Source organism: Oncorhynchus keta, chromosome 19, assembly GCF_023373465.1.
Source record: "Oncorhynchus keta strain PuntledgeMale-10-30-2019 chromosome 19, Oket_V2, whole genome shotgun sequence".
Taxonomy (NCBI): Eukaryota; Metazoa; Chordata; class Actinopteri; order Salmoniformes; family Salmonidae; genus Oncorhynchus; species Oncorhynchus keta.
In genome coordinates this window covers 1,868,373-1,888,372 of record NC_068439.1, presented here as the reverse complement: position 1 = coordinate 1,888,372, position 20,000 = coordinate 1,868,373, and positions in this window count along the sequence as shown.

Here is a 20,000-nt window from a genome sequence, read left to right as displayed (position 1 = left end):
GAATGTGTTAGGTATGGGTTATGAATGTGTTAGGTATGGGTTATGAATGTGTTAGGTATGGGTTATGAATGTGTTATGTATGGGTTATGAATGTGTTAGGTATGGGTTATGAATGTGTTAGGTATGGGTTATGAATGTGTTATGTATGGGTTATGAATGTGTTATGTATGGGTTATGAATGTGTTAGGTATGGGTTATGAATGTATTATATATGGGTTATGAATGTGTTAGGTATGGGTTATGAATGTGTTATATATGGGTTATGAATGTGTTAGGTATGGGTTATGAATGTATTATATATGGGTTATGAATGTGTTAGGTATGGGTTATGAATGTGTTATGTATGGGTTATGAATGTGTTAGGTATGGGTTATGAATGTGTTAGGTATGGGTTATGAATGTATTATATATGGGTTATGAATGTGTTAGGTATGGGTTATGAATGTGTTATATATGGGTTATGAATGTGTTAGGTATATGAATGTGTTAGGTATGGGTTATGAATGTATTATATATGGGTTATGAATGTGTTAGGTTAGGGTTATAAATGTATTATGTATGGGTTATGAATGTGTTATGTATGGGTTATGAATGTGTTATGTATGGGTTATGAATGTGTTAGGTATGGGTTATGAATGTGTTAGGTATGGGTTATGAATGTATTATATATAGGTTATGAATGTGTTAGGTATGGGTTATGAATGTGTTATATATGGGTTATGAATGTGTTAGGTATGGGTTATGAATGTGTTAGGTATGGGTTATGAATGTATTATATATGGGTTATGAATGTATTATATATGGGTTATGAATGTGTTAGGTATGGGTTATGAATGTGTTATATATGGGTTATGAATGTGTTAGGTATGGGTTATGAATGTATTATATATGGGTTATGAATGTGTTAGGTATGGGTTATGAATGTGTTATATATGGGTTATGAATGTGTTAGGTATGGGTTATGAATGTGTTAGGTATGGGTTATGAATGTATTATATATGGGTTATGAATGTGTTAGGTATGGGTTATGAATGTATTATGTATGGGTTATGAATGTGTTATATATGGGTTATGAATGTGTTAGGTTAGGGTTATGAATGTGTTATGTATGGGTTATGAATGTGTTAGGTATGGGTTATGAATGTGTTAGGTATGGGTTATGAATGTGTTAGGTATATGAATGTGTTATGTATGGGTTATGAATGTGTTAGGTATATGAATGTGTTAGGTATGGGTAATGAATGTGTTATGTATGGGTTATGAATGTGTTATGTATGGGTTATGAATGTGTTAGGTATGGGTTATGAATGTATTATATATGGGTTATGAATGTGTTAGGTATGGGTTATGAATGTGTTATATATGGGTTATGAATGTGTTAGGTATGGGTTATGAATGTATTATATATGGGTTATGAATGTGTTAGGTATGGGTTATGAATGTGTTATGTATGGGTTATGAATGTGTTAGGTATGGGTTATGAATGTGTTAGGTATGGGTTATGAATGTATTATATATGGGTTATGAATGTGTTAGGTATGGGTTATGAATGTGTTATATATGGGTTATGAATGTGTTAGGTATGGGTTATGAATGTGTTAGGTATGGGTTATGAATGTGTTATGTATGGGTTATGAATGTGTTAGGTATGGGTTATGAATGTGTTAGGTATGGGTTATGAATGTGTTATGTATGGGTTATGAATGTGTTATGTATGGGTTATGAATGTGTTAGGTATGGTTATGAATGTGTTAGGTATGGGTTATGAATGTATTATATATGGGTTATGAATGTGTTAGGTATGGGTTATGAATGTGTTATGTATGGGTTATGAATGTGTTATATATGGGTTATGAATGTGTTAGGTTAGGGTTATGAATGTGTTATGTATGGGTTATGAATGTGTTAGGTATGGGTTATGAATGTGTTAGGTATGGGTTATGAATGTGTTAGGTATGGGTTATGAATGTGTTATGTATGGGTTATGAATGTGTTAGGTATGGGTTATGAATGTCTTAGGTATGGGTTATGTATGGGTTATGAATGTGTTAGGTATGGGTTATGAATGTGTTATGTATGGGTTATGAATGTATTATATATGGGTTATGAATGTGTTAGGTATGGGTTATGTATGGGTTATGAATGTCTTAGGTATGGGTTATGTATGGGTTATGAATGTGTTAGGTATGGGTTATGAATGTGTTATGTATGGGTTATGAATGTGTTATGTATGGGTTATGAATGTATTATATATGGGTTATGAATGTATTATATATGGGTTATGAATGTATTATATATGGGTTATGAATGTATTATGTATGGGTTATGAATGTGTTAGGTATGGGTTATGAATGTATTAGGTATGGGTTATGAATGTATTATATATGGGTTATGAATGTGTTAGGTTAGGGTTATAAATGTATTATGTATGGGTTATGAATGTGTTATGTATGGGTTATGAATGTGTTATGTATGGGTTATGAATGTGTTAGGTATGGGTTATGAATGTGTTAGGTATGGGTTATGAATGTATTATATATAGGTTATGAATGTGTTAGGTATGGGTTATGAATGTGTTATATATGGGTTATGAATGTGTTATGTATGGGTTATGAATGTGTTAGGTATGGGTTATGAATGTATTATATATGGGTTATGAATGTATTATATATGGGTTATGAATGTGTTAGGTATGGGTTATGAATGTATTATATATGGGTTATGAATGTGTTATGTATGGGTTATGAATGTGTTATGTATGGGTTATGAATGTGTTAGGTATGGGTTATGTATGGGTTATGAATGTGTTATGTATGGGTTATGTATGTATTATATATGGGTTATGAATGTGTTATGTATGGGTTATGAATGTATTATATATGGGTTATGAATGTATTATATATGGGTTATGAATGTGTTATGTATGGGTTATGAATGTCTTAGGTATGGGTTATGTATGGGTTATGAATGTATTATATATGGGTTATGAATGTGTTATGTATGGGTTATGAATGTGTTAGGTATGGGTTATGTATGTGTTATGAATGTGTTATGTATGGGTTATGAATGTGTTAGGTATGGGTTATGAATGTATTATATATGGGTTATGAATGTGTTATGTTATGTATGGGTTATGAATGTATTATGTATGGGTTATGAATGTATTATATATGGGTTATGAATGTGTTATGTATGGGTTATGAATGTATTATATATGGTTATGAATGTATTATATATGGGTTATGAATGTGTTAGGTATGGGTTATGAATGTATTATATATGGGTTATGAATGTGTTAGGTATGGGTTATGAATGTGTTATATATGGGTTATGAATGTGTTATATATGGGTTATGAATGTGTTAGGTATGGGTTATGAATGTGTTATGTATGGTTATGAATGTGTTATATGGGTTATGAATGTGTTAGGTTAGGGTTATGAATGTGTTATGTATGGGTTATGAATGTGTTAGGTATGGGTTATGAATGTGTTAGGTATGGGTTATGAATGTGTTAGGTATGGGTTATGAATGTGTTATGTATGGGTTATGAATGTGTTAGGTATGGGTTATGAATGTGTTAGGTATGGGTTATGAATGTGTTATGTATGGGTTATGAATGTGTTATGTATGGGTTATGAATGTGTTAGGTATGGGTTATGAATGTATTATATATGGGTTATGAATGTGTTAGGTATGGGTTATGAATGTGTTATATATGGGTTATGAATGTGTTAGGTATGGGTTATGAATGTATTATATATGGGTTATGAATGTGTTAGGTATGGGTTATGAATGTGTTATGTATGGGTTATGAATGTGTTAGGTATGGGTTATGAATGTGTTAGGTATGGGTTATGAATGTATTATATATGGGTTATGAATGTGTTAGGTATGGGTTATGAATGTGTTATATATGGGTTATGAATGTGTTAGGTATGGGTTATGAATGTGTTAGGTATGGGTTATGAATGTATTATATATGGGTTATGAATGTGTTAGGTTAGGGTTATAAATGTATTATGTATGGGTTATGAATGTGTTATGTATGGGTTATGAATGTGTTATGTATGGGTTATGAATGTGTTAGGTATGGGTTATGAATGTGTTAGGTATGGGTTATGAATGTATTATATATAGGTTATGAATGTGTTAGGTATGGGTTATGAATGTGTTATATATGGGTTATGAATGTGTTAGGTATGGGTTATGAATGTGTTAGGTATGGGTTATGAATGTATTATATATGGGTTATGAATGTATTATATATGGGTTATGAATGTGTTAGGTATGGGTTATGAATGTGTTATATATGGGTTATGAATGTGTTAGGTATGGGTTATGAATGTATTATATATGGGTTATGAATGTGTTAGGTATGGGTTATGAATGTGTTATATATGGGTTATGAATGTGTTAGGTATGGGTTATGAATGTGTTAGGTATGGGTTATGAATGTATTATATATGGGTTATGAATGTGTTAGGTATGGGTTATGAATGTATTATGTATGGGTTATGAATGTGTTATATATGGGTTATGAATGTGTTAGGTTAGGGTTATGAATGTGTTATGTATGGGTTATGAATGTGTTAGGTATGGGTTATGAATGTGTTAGGTATGGGTTATGAATGTGTTAGGTATGGGTTATGAATGTGTTATGTATGGGTTATGAATGTGTTAGGTATGGGTTATGAATGTGTTAGGTATGGGTAATGAATGTGTTATGTATGGGTTATGAATGTGTTATGTATGGGTTATGAATGTGTTAGGTATGGGTTATGAATGTATTATATATGGGTTATGAATGTGTTAGGTATGGGTTATGAATGTGTTATATATGGGTTATGAATGTGTTAGGTATGGGTTATGAATGTATTATATATGGGTTATGAATGTGTTATGTATGGGTTATGAATGTGTTATGTATGGGTTATGAATGTGTTAGGTATGGGTTATGAATGTCTTAGGTATGGGTTATGAATGTATTATATATGGGTTATGAATGTGTTAGGTATGGGTTATGTATGGGTTATGAATGTATTATGTATGGGTTATGAATGTGTTAGGTATGGGTTATGAATGTGTTATGTATGGGTTATGAATGTGTTAGGTATGGGTTATGAATGTGTTAGGTATGGGTTATGAATGTGTTATGTATGGGTTATGAATGTGTTATGTATGGGTTATGAATGTCTTAGGTATGGGTTATGTATGGGTTATGAATGTATTATATATGGGTTATGAATGTGTTAGGTATGGGTTATGAATGTGTTATATATGGGTTATGAATGTATTATATATGGGTTATGAATGTGTTAGGTTAGGGTTATGAATGTGTTATGTATGGGTTATGAATGTGTTAGGTATGGGTTATGAATGTGTTAGGTATGGGTTATGAATGTGTTAGGTATGGGTTATGAATGTGTTATGTATGGGTTATGAATGTGTTAGGTATGGGTTATGAATGTGTTAGGTATGGGTTATGAATGTGTTATGTATGGGTTATGAATGTGTTATGTATGGGTTATGAATGTGTTAGGTATGGGTTATGAATGTATTATATATGGGTTATGAATGTGTTAGGTATGGGTTATGAATGTGTTATATATGGGTTATGAATGTGTTAGGTATGGGTTATGAATGTATTATATATGGTTATGAATGTGTTAGGTATGGGTTATGAATGTGTTATGTATGGGTTATGAATGTGTTAGGTATGGGTTATGAATGTGTTAGGTATGGGTTATGAATGTATTATATATGGGTTATGAATGTGTTAGGTATGGGTTATGAATGTGTTATATATGGGTTATGAATGTGTTAGGTATGGGTTATGAATGTGTTAGGTATGGGTTATGAATGTATTATATATGGGTTATGAATGTATTATATATGGGTTATGAATGTATTATATATGGGTTATGAATGTGTTATGTATGGGTTATGAATGTATTATATATGGGTTATGAATGTGTTATGTATGGGTTATGAATGTGTTAGGTATGGGTTATGTATGGGTTATGAATGTGTTAGGTATGGGTTATGAATGTATTATATATGGGTTATGAATGTGTTATGTATGGGTTATGAATGTGTTAGGTATGGGTTATGAATGTATTATATATGGGTTATGAATGTATTATATATGGGTTATGAATGTGTTAGGTATGGGTTATGAATGTATTATATATGGGTTATGAATGTGTTATGTAAGGGTTATGAATGTGTTATGTATGGGTTATGAATGTATTATATATGGGTTATGAATGTGTTAGGTATGGGTTATGAATTATTATGATGGGTTATGAATGTGTTATATATGGGTTATGAATGTGTTAGGTTAGGGTTATGAATGTGTTATGTATGGGTTATGAATGTGTTAGGTATGGGTATGAATGTGTTAGTTATGAATGTGTTAGGTATGGGTTATGAATGTGTTAGGTATGGGTTATGAATGTGTTAGGTATGGGTTATGAATGTGTTAGGTATGGGTTATGAATGTGTTATGTATGGGTTATGAATGTGTTATGTATGGGTTATGAATGTATTAGGTATGGGTTATGAATGTATTATATATGGGTTATGAATGTGTTAGGTATGGTTATGAATGTGTTATATTATGAATGTGTTAGGTTATTATATATGGGTTATGAATGTGTTAGGTATGGGTTATGAATGTGTTATGTATGGGTTATGAATGTGTTAGGTATGGGTTATGAATGAATGTATTATATATGGGTTATGAATGTGTTAGGTTAGGGTTATAAATGTATTATGTATGGGTTATGAATGTGTTATGTATGGGTTATGAATGTGTTATGTATGGGTTATGAATGTGTTAGGTATGGGTTATGAATGTGTTAGGTATGGGTTATGAATGTATTATATATAGGTTATGAATGTGTTAGGTATGGGTTATGAATGTGTTATATATGGGTTATGAATGTGTTAGGTATGGGTTATGAATGTGTTAGGTATGGGTTATGAATGTATTATATATGGGTTATGAATGTATTATATATGGGTTATGAATGTGTTAGGTATGGGTTATGAATGTGTTATATATGGGTTATGAATGTGTTAGGTATGGGTTATGAATGTATTATATATGGGTTATGAATGTGTTAGGTATGGGTTATGAATGTGTTATATATGGGTTATGAATGTGTTAGGTATGGGTTATGAATGTGTTAGGTATGGGTTATGAATGTATTATATATGGGTTATGAATGTGTTAGGTATGGGTTATGAATGTATTATGTATGGGTTATGAATGTGTTATATATGGGTTATGAATGTGTTAGGTTAGGGTTATGAATGTGTTATGTATGGGTTATGAATGTGTTAGGTATGGGTTATGAATGTGTTAGGTATGGGTTATGAATGTGTTAGGTATGGGTTATGAATGTGTTATGTATGGGTTATGAATGTGTTAGGTATGGGTTATGAATGTGTTAGGTATGGGTAATGAATGTGTTATGTATGGGTTATGAATGTGTTATGTATGGGTTATGAATGTGTTAGGTATGGGTTATGAATGTATTATATATGGGTTATGAATGTGTTAGGTATGGGTTATGAATGTGTTATATATGGGTTATGAATGTGTTAGGTATGGGTTATGAATGTATTATATATGGGTTATGAATGTGTTAGGTATGGGTTATGAATGTGTTATGTATGGGTTATGAATGTGTTAGGTATGGGTTATGAATGTGTTAGGTATGGGTTATGAATGTATTATATATGGGTTATGAATGTATTATATATGGGTTATGTATGGGTTATGAATGTATTAGGTATGGGTTATGAATGTGTTAGGTATGGGTTATGAATGTGTTATGTATGGGTTATGAATGTGTTAGGTATGGGTTATGAATGTGTTAGGTATGGGTTATGAATGTGTTATGTATGGGTTATGAATGTGTTATGTATGGGTTATGAATGTGTTAGGTATGGGTTATGAATGTGTTAGGTATGGGTTATGAATGTATTATATATGGGTTATGAATGTGTTAGGTATGGGTTATGAATGTGTTATATATGGGTTATGAATGTGTTATGTATGGGTTATGAATGTGTTAGGTATGGGTTATGAATGTATTATATATGGGTTATGAATGTATTATATATGGGTTATGAATGTGTTAGGTATGGGTTATGAATGTGTTATATATGGGTTATGAATGTGTTAGGTATGGGTTATGAATGTATTATATATGGGTTATGAATGTGTTAGGTATGGGTTATGTATGGGTTATGAATGTGTTAGGTATGGGTTATGAATGTGTTAGGTATGGGTTATGTATGGGTTATGAATGTGTTAGGTATGGGTTATGTATGGGTTATGAATGTGTTAGGTATGGGTTATGAATGTGTTATATATGGGTTATGAATCTGTTAGGTATGGGTTATGAATGTATTATATATGGGTTATGAATGTGTTAGGTATGGGTTATGAATGTATTATATATGGGTTATGAATGTGTTAGGTTAGGGTTATAAATGTATTATGTATGGGTTATGAATTATGAATAAATGTTATGTATGGGTTATGAATGTGTTATATGGTATGAATGTGTTATATGGTTAGGTTAGGTTTATGACTGTCTTAGGTATGGGTTATGAATGTATTAGGTATGTGTTAGGTATGGGTTATGAATCTGTTAGGTATGGGTTATGAATGTATTATATATGGGTTATGAATGTGTTAGGTATGGGTTAGGTTAGGGTTATGAATGTATTAGGTATGTGTTAGGTATGGGTTAGGTTAGGGTTATGAATGTGTTAGGTATGTGTTAGGTATGGGTTAGGTTAGGGTTATGAATGTATTAGGTATGTGTTAGGTATGGGTTAGGTTAGGGTTATGAATGTGTTAGGTATGGGTTATAAATGTATTAGGTATGTGTTAGGTATGGGTTAGGTTAGGGTTATGAATGTATTAGGTATGTGTTAGGTTAGGTTTATGAATGTCTTAGGTATGGGTTATGAATGTGTTAGGTATGGGTTATGAATGTATTATATATGGGTTATAAATGTGTTAGGTATGAGTTATGAATGTGTTATGTATGGGTTATGAATGTCTTAGGTATGGGTTAGGTTAGGTTTATGACTGTCTTAGGTATGGGTTATGAATGTATTAGGTATGTGTTAGGAATGGGTTATGAATGTATTATATATGGGTTATGAATGTATTATATATGGGTTATGAATGTGTTAGGTATGGGTTATGAATGTCTTAGGTATGGGTTATGTATGGGTTATGAATGTCTTAGGTATGGGTTATGTATGGGTTATGAATGTAAGTATGACCAAGTAGCTACGAAACAAGTGTTACCACTATGGCCAGTCCAGTCCCAACTCTAACAACAACACCAACCCCAGCTCCAACCCTATACCCTAGCTCCAGCCCTATACCCAAACTCCAATCTTATACCCCAGCTCCAATCCTATACCCCAACTCCAACTCCAGCTCCAATTCTATAACCCAGCTCCAACACTATACCCCAGCTCCAATAATATACCCCAACTCCAACTCCAGCTCCAGCTCCAATCCCATACCCCAGCTCCAATCCTATACCCTAGCTCCAGCCCTATACCCAAACTCCAATCTTATACCCCAGCTCCAATAATATACCCCAACTCCAACTCCAGCTCCAATCCCATACCCCAGCTCCAATCCTATAACCCCAGCTCCAACTCCAATCCTATACTCCAGCTCCATCCCTATACTGCAGCTCCAATCCTATACCCCAGCTCCAGCCCTATACCCCAGCTCCAACTCCAATTCTATACCCCATCTCCAATCCTATACCCCAGCTCCAATCATATACCCCAGCTCCAATCCTACACCCCAGCTCCAATCATATGCCCCAACTACAATCCTATACCCCATCTCCAATCCTATACCCCAGCTCCAGTCCTATACCCCAGCTCCAATCCTATACCCCAGCTCCAATCCTATACCCCAACTCCAATCCTATACCCCAACTCCAGCTCCAATTCTATAACCCAGCTCCAATACTATACCCCAGCTCCAATACTATACCCCAAATCCAACTCCAATTCTATACTCCAGCTACATCCCTATACTGCAGCTCCAATCCTATACCCCAGCTCCAGCCCTATACTCCAGCTCCAACTCCAGCTCCAATCCTATACCCCAGCTCCAATCCTATACCCCAGCTCCACTCCTACACATCAGCTCCAGCTCCAACTCCAGCTCCAATCCTATAACCCAGCTTCAATCCTATACCCCAGCTTCAATCCTATACCCCAACTCCAACCCTATACCCCAGCTCCAATCCTATACCCCAGCTCCAATCCTATACCCCGAATCCAATCCTATACCCCAGCTCCAACTCCAGCTCCAATTCTATACCCCAGCTCCAATCCTATACCTCGACTCCAATCCTACACCCCAGCTCCAATCCTACACCCCAGCTCCAATCCTACGCCCCAACTCCAATCCTATACCGCAACTCCAATCCTATAACCCAGCTCCAATACTATACCCCAGCTCCAATACTATACCCCAAATCCAACTCCAATTCTATACTCCAGCTACATCCCTATACTGCAGCTCCAATCCTATACCCCAGCTCCAGCCCTATACTCCAGCTCCAACTCCAGCTCCAATCCTATACCCCAGCTCCAATCCTATACCCCAGCTCCAACCATATACCCCAGCTTCAATCCTATACCCCAGCTTCAATCCTATACCCCAACTCCAACCCTATACCCCAGCTCCAATCCTATACCCCAGCTCCAATCCTATACCCCGAATCCAATCCTATACCCCAGCTCCAACTCCAGCTCCAATTCTATACCCCAGCTCCAATCCTATACCTCGACTCCAATCCTACACCCCAGCTCCAATCCTACGCCCCAACTCCAATCCTATACCGCAACTCCAATCCTATACCCCAGCTCCAATCCTATACCCCAGATCCAATCCTATACCCCAGCTCCACTCCTACACATCAGCTCCAGCTCCAACTCCAGCTCCAATCCTATACCCCAGCTCCAATCCTATACCCCAGCTCCACTCCTACACATCAGCTCCAGCTCCAACTCCAGCTCCAATCCTATACCCCAGCTCCAATCCTATACCCCAGCTCCACTCCTACACATCAGCTCCAGCTCCAACTCCAGCTCCAATCCTATACCCCAGCTCCAATCCTATACCCCAGCTCCACTCCTACACATCAGCTCCAGCTCCAACTCCAGCTCCAATCCTATACCCCAGCTCCAATCCTATACCCCAGCTCCACTCCTACACATCAGCTCCAGCTCCAACTCCAGCTCCAATCCTATACCCCAGGTCCAACCCTAAACCCCATTTCCAGCAGCTAAAGGGCTACTTACACATTATAAGGCCCTGACAGAGGAGATGAAACAATCAGAGTGGATGGGGCCCTGACAGAGGAGATGGAACAATCAGAGTAGATGGGGTCCTGACAGAGGAGATGGAACAATCAGAGTGGATGGGGTCCTGACAGAGGAGATGGAACAATCAGAGTGGATGGGGTCCTGACAGAGGAGATGGAACAATCAGAGTGGATGGGGCCCTGACAGAGGAGATGGAACAATCAGAGTAGATGGGGTCCTGACAGAGGAGATGGAACAATCAGAGTGGATGGGGTCCTGACAGAGGAGATGGAACAATCAGAGTGGATGGGGTCCTGACAGAGGAGATGGAACAATCAGAGTAGATGGGGTCCTGACAGAGGAGATGGAACAATCAGAGTGGATGGGGTCCTGACAGAGGAGATGGAACAATCAGAGTGGATGGGGTCCTGACAGAGGAGATGGAACAATCAGAGTGGATGGGGTCCTGACAGAGGAGATGGAACAATCAGAGTGGATGGGGTCCTGATAGAGGAGATGGAACAATCAGAGTAGATGGGGTCCTGACAGAGGAGATGGAACAATCAGAGTGGATGGGGCCCTGACAGAGGAGATGGAACAATCAGAGTGGATGGGGTCCTGACAGAGGAGATGGAACAATCAGAGTAGATGGGGTCCTGATAGAGGAGATGGAACAATCAGAGTGGATGGGGCCCTGACAGAGGAGATGGAACAATCAGAGTGGATGGGACCCTGACAGAGGAGATGGAACAGTCAGAGTAGATGGGGTCCTGATAGAGGAGATGGAACAATCAGAGTGGATGGGGCCCTGACAGAGGAGATGGAACAATCAGAGTAGATGGGGTCCTGACAGCTGACAGAGGAGATGGAACAATCAGAGTAGATGGGGTCCTGACAGAGGAGATGGAACAATCAGAGTGGATGGGGTCCTGACAGAGGAGATGGAACAATCAGAGTAGATGGGGCCCTGACAGAGGAGATGGAACAATCAGAGTAGATGGGGTCCTGACAGAGGAGATGGAACAATCAGAGTGGATGGGGTCCTGACAGAGGAGATGGAACAATCAGAGTAGATGGGGTCCTGACAGAGGAGATGGAACAATCAGAGTAGATGGGGTCCTGACAGAGGAGATGGAACAATCAGAGTAGATGGGGTCCTGATAGAGGAGATGGAACAATCAGAGTGGATGGGGTCCTGACAGAGGAGATGGAACAATCAGAGTAGATGGGGTCCTGACAGAGGAGATGGAACAATCAGAGTAGATGGGGTCCTGACAGAGGAGATGGAACAATCAGAGTGGATGGGGTCCTGACAGAGGAGATGGAACAATCAGAGTAGATGGGGTCCTGACAGAGGAGATGGAACAATCAGAGTAGATGGGGTCCTGACAGCTGACAGAGGAGATGGAACAATCAGAGTGGATGGGGTCCTGACAGAGGAGATGGAACAATCAGAGTAGATGGGGTCCTGACAGAGGAGATGGAACAATCAGAGTAGATGGGGTCCTGACAGCTGACAGAGGAGATGGAACAATCAGAGTGGATGGGGTCCTGACAGAGGAGATGGAACAATCAGAGTGGATGGGGTCCTGACAGAGGAGATGGAACAATCAGAGTAGATGGGGTCCTGATAGAGGAGATGGAACAATCAGAGTGGATGGGGTCCTGATAGAGGAGATGGAACAATCAGAGTGGATGGGGTCCTGACAGAGGAGATGGAACAATCAGAGTGGATGGGGCCCTGATAGAGGAGATGGAACAATCAGAGTGGATGGGGTCCTGACAGAGGAGATGGAACAATCAGAGTGGATGGGGTCCTGACAGAGGAGATGGAATAATCAGAGTGGATGGGGTCCTGACAGAGGAGATGGAATAATCAGAGTAGATGGGGTCCTGATAGAGGAGATGGAATAATCAGAGTAGATGGGGTCCTGACAGAGGAGATGGAACAATCAGAGTAGATGGGGTCCTGATAGAGGAGATGGAACAATCAGAGTAGATGGGGTCCTGACAGAGGAGATGGAACAATCAGAGTAGATGGGGTCCTGACAGAGGAGATGGAACAATCAGAGTAGATGGGGTCCTGACAGAGGAGATGGAACAATCAGAGTGGATGGGGTCCTGACAGAGGAGATGGAATAATCAGAGTAGATGGGGCCCTGATAGAGGAGATGGAACAATCAGAGTGGATGGGGTCCTGACAGAGGAGATGGAACAATCAGAGTGGATGGGGTCCTGACAGAGGAGATGGAACAATCAGAGTGGATGGGGTCCTGATAGAGGAGATGGAACAATCAGAGTGGATGGGGTCCTGACAGAGGAGATGGAACAATCAGAGTAGATGGGGTCCTGACAGAGGAGATGGAACAATCAGAGTGGATGGGGTCCTGACAGAGGAGATGGAACAATCAGAGTAGATGGGGTCCTGACAGAGGAGATGGAACAATCAGAGTGGATGGGGTCCTGACAGAGGAGATGGAACAATCAGAGTAGATGGGGCCCTGACAGAGGAGATGGAACAATCAGAGTAGATGGGGCCCTGAATGAGGAGATGGAACAATCAGAGTGGATGGGGTCCTGACAGAGGAGATGGAACAATCAGAGTAGATGGGGTCCTGACAGAGGAGATGGAACAATCAGAGTGGATGGGGTCCTGACAGAGGAGATGGAACAATCAGAGTAGATGGGGTCCTGATAGAGGAGATGGAACAATCAGAGTGGATGGGGTCCTGACAGAGGAGATGGAACAATCAGAGTAGATGGGGTCCTGACAGAGGAGATGGAACAATCAGAGTAGATGGGGTCCTGATAGAGGAGATGGAACAATCAGAGTGGATGGGGTCCTGACAGAGGAGATGGAACAATCAGAGTGGATGGGGTCCTGACAGAGGAGATGGAACAATCAGAGTAGATGGGGTCCTGACAGAGGAGATGGAACAATCAGAGTAGATGGGGTCCTGACAGCTGACAGAGGAGATGGAACAATCAGAGTGGATGGGGTCCTGACAGAGGAGATGGAACAATCAGAGTAGATGGGGTCCTGACAGAGGAGATGGAACAATCAGAGTAGATGGGGTCCTGACAGCTGACAGAGGAGATGGAACAATCAGAGTGGATGGGGTCCTGATAGAGGAGATGGAACAATCAGAGTAGATGGGGTCCTGACAGAGGAGATGGAACAATCAGAGTAGATGGGGTCCTGATAGAGGAGATGGAACAATCAGAGTGGATGGGGCCTGATAGAGGAGATGGAACAATCAGAGTGGATGGGGTCCTGACAGAGGAGATGGAACAATCAGAGTGGATGGGGTCCTGACAGAGGAGATGGAACAATCAGAGTAGATGGGGTCCTGACAGAGGAGATGGAACAATCAGAGTAGATGGGGTCCTGACAGAGGAGATGGAATAATCAGAGTGGATGGGGTCCTGACAGAGGAGATGGAATAATCAGAGTAGATGGGGTCCTGATAGAGGAGATGGAACAATCAGAGTAGATGGGGTCCTGACAGAGGAGATGGAACAATCAGAGTAGATGGGGTCCTGATAGAGGAGATGGAACAATCAGAGTAGATGGGGTCCTGACAGAGGAGATGGAACAATCAGAGTAGATGGGGTCCTGATAGAGGAGATGGAACAATCAGAGTAGATGGGGTCCTGACAGAGGAGATGGATCAATCAGAGTGGATGGGGTCCTGACAGAGGAGATGGAATAATCAGAGTAGATGGGGCCCTGATAGAGGAGATGGAACAATCAGAGTGGATGGGGTCCTGACAGAGGAGATGGAACAATCAGAGTAGATGGGGTCCTGACAGAGGAGATGGAACAATCAGAGTGGATGGGGTCCTGATAGAGGAGATGGAACAATCAGAGTGGATGGGGTCCTGACAGAGGAGATGGAACAATCAGAGTAGATGGGGTCCTGACAGAGGAGATGGAACAATCAGAGTGGATGGGGTCCTGACAGAGGAGATGGAACAATCAGAGTAGATGGGGCCCTGACAGAGGAGATGGAACAATCAGAGTGGATGGGGTCCTGACAGAGGAGATGGAACAATCAGAGTAGATGGGGCCCTGACAGAGGAGATGGAACAATCAGAGTAGATGGGGCCCTGAATGAGGAGATGGAACAATCAGAGTGGATGGGGTCCTGACAGAGGAGATGGAACAATCAGAGTAGATGGGGTCCTGATAGAGGAGATGGAACAATCAGAGTAGATGGGGTCCTGACAGAGGAGATGGAACAATCAGAGTGGATGGGGTCCTGACAGAGGAGATGGAACAATCAGAGTGGATGGGGTCCTGACAGAGGAGATGGAACAATCAGAGTAGATGGGGTCCTGACAGAGGAGATGGAACAATCAGAGTAGATGGGGTCCTGACAGCTGATAGAGGAGATGGAACAATCAGAGTGGATGGGGTCCTGACAGCTGACAGTCTCTCTGATCTCTCTCTCTACCACTGATATCCCTGCCAGGGCCCATCTCTCTCTCTACCACTGATATCCCTGCCAGGGCCCATCTCTCTCTCTACCACTGATATCCCTGCCAGGGCCCATCTCTCTCTCTACCACTGATATCCCTGCCAGGGCCCATCTCTCTCTCTACCACTGATATCCCTGCCAGGGCCCATCTCTCTCTCTACCACTGATATCCCTGCCAGGGCCCATCTCTTTCTCTACCACTGATATCCCTGCCAGGGCCCATCTCTCTCTCTACCACTGATATCACTGCCAGGGCCCATCTCTCTCTCTCTACCACTGATATCCCTGCCAGGGCCCATCTCTCTCTCTCTACCACTGATATCCCTACCAGGGCCCATCTCTCTCTCTCTACCACTGATATCCCTACCAGGGCCCATCTCTCTCTCTACCACTGATATCCCTGCCAGGGCCCATCTCTCTCTCTCTACCACTGATATCCCTACCAGGGCCCATCTCTCTCTCTACCACTGATATCCCTGCCAGGGCCCATCTCTCTCTCTACCACTGATATCCCTGACAGGGTCCATATCTCTCTCTCTACCACTGATATCCCTGCCAGGGCCCATCTCTCTCTCTACCACTGATATCCCTGCCAGGGCCCATCTCTTTCTCTAACACTGATATCCCTGCCAGGGCCCATCTCTCTCTCTACCACTGATATCACTGCCAGGGCCCATCTCTCTCTCTCTACCACTGATATCCCTGCCAGGGCCCATCTCTCTCTCTCTACCACTGATATCCCTACCAGGGCCCATCTCTCTCTCTACCACTGATATCCCTGCCAGGGCCCATCTCTCTCTCTCTACCACTGATATCCCTACCAGGGCCCATCTCTCTCTCTCTACCACTGATATCCCTGCCAGGGCCCATCTCTTTCTCTACCACTGATATCCCTGCCAGGGCCCATCTCTCTCTCTACCACTGATATCCCTACCAGGGCCCATCTCTCTCTCTCTACCACTGATATCCCTGCCAGGGCCCATCTCTCTCTCTACCACTGATATCCCTGCCAGGGCCCATCTCTCTCTCTACCACTGATATCCCTGCCAGGGTCCATCTCTCTCTCTACCACTGATATCCCTGCCAGGGCCCATCTCTCTCTCTACCACTGATATCCCTGCCAGGGCCCATCTCTCTCTCTCTACCACTGATATCCCTGCCAGGGCCCATCTCTCTCTCTACCACTGATATCCCTGCCAGGGCCCATCTCTCTCTCTACCACTGATATCCCTGCCAGGGCCCATCTCTTTCTCTACCACTGATATCCCTACCAGGGCCCATCTCTCTCTCTACCACTGTTATCCCTGCCAGAGCCCATCTCTCTCTCTCTACCACTGATATCCCTGCCAGGGCCCATCTCTCTCTCTACCACTGATATCCCTGCCAGGGCCCATCTCTCTCTCTACCACTGATATCCCTGCCAGGGCCCATCTCTTTCTCTACCACTGATATCCCTGCCAGGGCCCATCTCTCTCTCTACCACTGATATCACTGCCAGGGCCCATCTCTCTCTCTCTACCACTGATATCCCTGCCAGGGCCCATCTCTCTCTCTCTACCACTGATATCCCTACCAGGGCCCATCTCTCTCTCTACCACTGATATCCCTGCCAGGGCCCATCTCTCTCTCTCTACCACTGATATCCCTACCAGGGCCCATCTCTCTCTCTACCACTGATATCCCTGCCAGGGCCCATCTCTCTCTCTACCACTGATATCCCTGACAGGGTCCATATCTCTCTCTCTACCACTGATATCCCTGCCAGGGCCCATCTCTCTCTCTACCACTGATATCCCTGCCAGGGCCCATCTCTTTCTCTAACACTGATATCCCTGCCAGGGCCCATCTCTCTCTCTACCACTGATATCACTGCCAGGGCCCATCTCTCTCTCTCTACCACTGATATCCCTGCCAGGGCCCATCTCTCTCTCTCTACCACTGATATCCCTACCAGGGCCCATCTCTCTCTCTACCACTGATATCCCTGCCAGGGCCCATCTCTCTCTCTCTACCACTGATATCCCTACCAGGGCCCATCTCTCTCTCTACCACTGATATCCCTGCCAGGGCCCATCTCTCTCTCTACCACTGATATCCCTTCCAGGGTCCATCTCTCTCTCTCTACCACTGATATCCCTGCCAGGGCCCATCTCTCTCTCTACCACTGATATCCCTGCCAGAGCCCATCTCTCTCTCTACCACTGATATCCCTGCCAGGGCCCATCTCTCTCTCTACCACTGATATCCCTGCCAGGGTCCATCTCTCTCTCTCTCTACCACTGATATCCCTACCAGGGCCCATCTCTCTCTCTACCACTGATATCCCTGCCAGGGCCATCTCTCTCTCTACCACTGATATCCCTGCCAGGGCCCATCTCTCTCTACCACTGATATCCCTGCCAGGGCCCATCTCTCTCTCTACCACTGATATCCCTGCCAGGGCCCATCTCTCTCTCTACCACTGATATCCCTGCCAGGGTCCATCTCTCTCTCTACCACTGATATCCCTGCCAGGGCCCATCTCTCTCTCTACCACTGATATCCCTGCCAGGGCCCATCTCTCTCTCTCTACCACTGATATCCCTTCCAGGGTCCATCTCTCTCTCTCTACCACTGATATCCCTGCCAGGGCCCATCTCTCTCTCTACCACTGATATCCCTGCCAGGGCCCATCTCTCTCTCTACCACTGATATCACTGCCAGGGCCCATCTCTCTCTCTCTACCACTGATATCCCTGCCAGGGCCCATCTCTCTCTCTCTACCACTGATATCCCTACCAGGGCCCATCTCTCTCTCTACCACTGATATCCCTGCCAGGGCCCATCTCTCTCTCTCTACCACTGATATCCCTACCAGGGCCCATCTCTCTCTCTACCACTGATATCCCTGCCAGGGCCCATCTCTCTCTCTACCACTGATATCCCTGCCAGGGCCCATCTCTCTCTCTCTACCACTGATATCCCTGCCAGGGCCCATCTCTCTCTCTACCACTGATATCCCTGCCAGGGCCCATCTCTCTCTCTACCACTGATATCCCTGCCAGGGCCCATCTCTCTCTCTCTACCACTGATATCCCTGCCAGGGCCCATCTCTCTCTCTACCACTGATATCCCTGCCAGAGCCCATCTCTCTCTCTACCACTGATATCCCTGCCAGGGCCCATCTCTCTCTCTACCACTGATATCCCTGCCAGTGTCCATCTCTCTCTCTCTCTACCACTGATATCCCTACCAGGGCCCATCTCTCTCTCTACCACTGATATCCCTGCCAGGGCCATCTCTCTCTCTACCACTGATATCCCTGCCAGGGCCCATCTCTCTCTCTCTACCACTGATATCCCTACCAGGGCCCATCTCTCTCTCTACCACTGATATCCCTGCCAGGGCCCATCTCTCTCTCTCTACCACTGATATCCCTACCAGGGCCCATCTCTCTCTCTACCACTGATATCCCTGCCAGGGCCCATCTCTCTCTCTACCACTGATATCCCTGCCAGGGCCCATCTCTCTCTCTCTACCACTGATATCCCTGCCAGGGCCCATCTCTCTCTCTACCACTGATATCCCTGCCAGGGCCCATCTCTCTCTCTACCACTGATATCCCTGCCAGGGCCCATCTCTCTCTCTCTACCACTGATATCCCTGCCAGGGCCCATCTCTCTCTCTACCACTGATATCCCTGCCAGAGCCCATCTCTCTCTCTACCACTGATATCCCTGCCAGGGCCCATCTCTCTCTCTACCACTGATATCCCTGCCAGGGTCCATCTCTCTCTCTCTCTACCACTGATATCCCTACCAGGGCCCATCTCTCTCTCTACCACTGATATCCCTGCCAGGGCCCATCTCTCTCTCTACCACTGATATCCCTGCCAGGGCCCATCTCTCTCTCTACCACTGATATCCCTGCCAGGGCCCATCTCTCTCTCTACCACTGATATCCCTGCCAGGGCCCATCTCTCTCTCTACCACTGATATCCCTGCCAGGGTCCATCTCTCTCTCTACCACTGATATCCCTGCCAGGGCCCATCTCTCTCTCTACCACTGATATCCCTGCCAGGGCCCATCTCTCTCTCTCTACCACTGATATCCCTTCCAGGGTCCATCTCTCTCTCTACCACTGATATCCCTGCCAGGGCCCATCTCTC